Below are 2769 nucleotides of genomic sequence, written 5' to 3'. Positions count from 1 at the left end.
TGTTGTCCCCGTAGGGACTGTGCAACCATTGCGTAAGGAACTGCTTACGGACAAGCCCGAGAACTTGCAGGGCAACCACAAACTTAGTGCAATGTAAATAAAAATGTTTGTTGGCTTGACACCGTTACCGCCTCCGGAGAGGCTGATTTGGGAGGATGGGCCTGGAGGAAAGGGATGGCCTAGGCCCGCCACTACCGTAACCGGTGGCGATCCTCCGGGGGTTCAGGGGTCCCCTTGGATGTGGGCCCCCTGAAAGAGACAGAACCCGCTCGGGCAACTTGGTGCTGGACTGGGGTCAAGGGGTGCTGCCCGCTTCTTAGGGGCAGCATCAGGGCCAGGTTGTTTGGGTGGGAGAAGAGCGGAAGCTGTACCGTTGTAAAATGTTTATGATGCTTTTACATGTTTTACCGTTTTATTCTTTTTCAGTTGTGAAAATAAAACCGGTGATGGACGGGCAGCCCGCGGACGGTCTGCATTTTACTATAGGGGAATGTGGCGCCCTGGACAAGCCAGGTCGTCACAGGTACTACACCAACACACTCTACACTCCGGCTAGGCACACCGAAGCTAAACACAAATCCTAGTTGCCTTCCTCCAGGGGCTGATGTCCACACCAGGGGGTGGGCCAGGCGGTTGATCCCACCCACCGAGGAGTTCACAGTCCTGGAGGCGGGAAAAGGAGTCAGATTAGAGATCAGTTTTGGAGTTAGAGAAGTGAAGAGGAGAGGAGACTGACCGTGTCCGGGTGTGTGGCCCGGGCACTCAGCAAGGTTGGCAGACGGTGGTGACCTTCTGCAGGAGAGGCTGATTGGAGTGAACCGTACGGACCGGGGATGGGCGGTGGCCCGCCGGTACCAGATCGGGGAGTGAAGAGAAGCCAGCACCATCCGGCAGGGCCTACGGACCCCGACCAGGCTAGGAGTCGCCGTAAAACCGGTCAAATCCGTTAGCGACAGGAACCTCCAGGGTTTCCCAGCAGTCAAGACCCGATTGAAGGCAACAGCTCACACCGTAGAGGGAAGCACAGTCACCGCCAAGGCTACAGTTCCCAGGGCCAGAGCCTGCGGGCAAAAGGGGCTCCCTCAGCATCCATCCAAGCTGGGGAGCGGGTTACCGGTGGGAAGCCCGCTAGATTTTGGGGGAATAAAAGGGGTCCAACACCACATCCCCACAGGTGCACACCCACCCATCAAAGAGAGCTATAAGCCAATACCACCTTCACATTGCCAGTGTACCAAGGACATGTTGAGCAACATGAAGGCGGCTGGGGTTATCCGTGACAGTTGTAGCCTTTGGGCAGCTCTGTTGATCCTGTTAAAAAAGAAGGACGGCACCACTCCCCGTATTGAGGAATCGCTAGCTGCATTGAGAACTGCAAATTATTTTTCTACCCTTGATCTCACTAGTCACTATTGGCAAGTGTCCGTTGCTGAGGCAGACCGGGAGAAGACCGCCTTCGCCACCCCTATGGGTCTCTGCGAGTTCAAAAGCATGCCCTTCGAGCTGTGCAATGCGCCAGGAACCTTCCAGAGGCTGATGGAATGCTGCTTGGGACAAGATTTTAGGGTGTATAAAAAGGGAGATTAGATCCCGTGATCCCAACGTATTGTTACACCTCTATAAATCACTTGTAAGGCTACATCTGGAATATGGGAACCAGTTTTGGGCTCCACATTTTAATAAGGACATTCAGAAGTTAGAGTCAGTTCAAAGGTGGGCAACTAGACTACTACAAGGAATGGAAGGCCTCCCATATGATGACAAGTTGAAAAAGTTATTAAGTGATTATTGGCTGCAATGGGGCTTTCTGGCTGGTGCCAGCCTCTCTTCTTAGCACACAGGAACCACAATCCCTACACCATGCTTCAATGGATTCTCTCATCCCAGCCCAGTAAAACTACATATTTTACACAGTCATAAGCAGCCAAAAGGGATCTATTCTATTCAATTGCAAATGATCTAGATAAGACTGAGAATAAGATACTGCACGGGACATAGCAGAGTTGGTCAAGTTGAGTGGAGATGAGTTTGCTATTTGGCACAGCTTTTTGCATCAATAAAGCAAGTAAAAGGTGTGAAAGATAAAAAAAAGGGTGAAAGTGTGAAAAGTGAATTGGCCAAATTGAGGTGCATATAAAGTTTTTGCTTTCTTTCAATTCACTAATGGGGCTCATTTGAATCAGGTGAATTGAGTTCTGCTTTTGGAAACTGGGTTAAGAAGGGGTGCACCGGTCCTGGAGGTACTGCAATACCAGGTCAATGCGTGCAGTGGACAGAGCAAGATTTTTTCCATCTCCTTGTTCTAAAAATCCATTTAATATATGGTCCCCAGAGAGGGGACGTATCAGATATTAAACTGATAAGAACAGATTTAATTTTTTTTTTTTCTGTTTATCAGTAGGACTTCAAAATAACAAAGGTGATCGCCTCCCGTTGCCTGGGAACCGTCCAGGCACAAGAGGGCTATGTGTCACCAGAAGGCGCACACACTTCCTCAAGGCCGGCAGACGTGCAATCCCAGGCACCTTCCAGTACCGACCAAGGTAGCGTCCTCCGAAACTACACTTGATCTTAGCCAAAAGGCCGAGAAGCTATAACCCGAATTGGTTACGGCCTTGAGTGGCACCCTGGCCTATACCGGACACATCTTAGGGAGAGGGAGACAAACCCACGCCTACAGAAGACATTTTGTCACCCAAGCCAACCCTTGAAAAGGCTGTTTTGCAGAGCAAAAACAAGAAGAATGGTGCTTTTTGCAGCCGCCGCCCA

At 50.6% G+C, this 2769-nt stretch overlaps 1 pseudogene; it reads right to left on the bottom strand.

The window, feature by feature from the left end:
• Positions 1-2218: 2218 nt before the first annotated feature.
• LOC142288271 (U2 spliceosomal RNA) lies at positions 2219-2424 on the bottom strand (annotated as a pseudogene).
• Positions 2425-2769: the final 345 nt, after the last annotated feature.

The sequence above is a fragment of the Anomaloglossus baeobatrachus genome, unplaced genomic scaffold (assembly GCF_048569485.1).
Source record: "Anomaloglossus baeobatrachus isolate aAnoBae1 unplaced genomic scaffold, aAnoBae1.hap1 Scaffold_81, whole genome shotgun sequence".
Classification (NCBI taxonomy): domain Eukaryota; kingdom Metazoa; phylum Chordata; class Amphibia; order Anura; family Aromobatidae; genus Anomaloglossus; species Anomaloglossus baeobatrachus.
The sequence above is the reverse complement of the archived record's forward strand: the minus strand, read 5'-3'. Positions and strand labels throughout refer to the sequence as shown.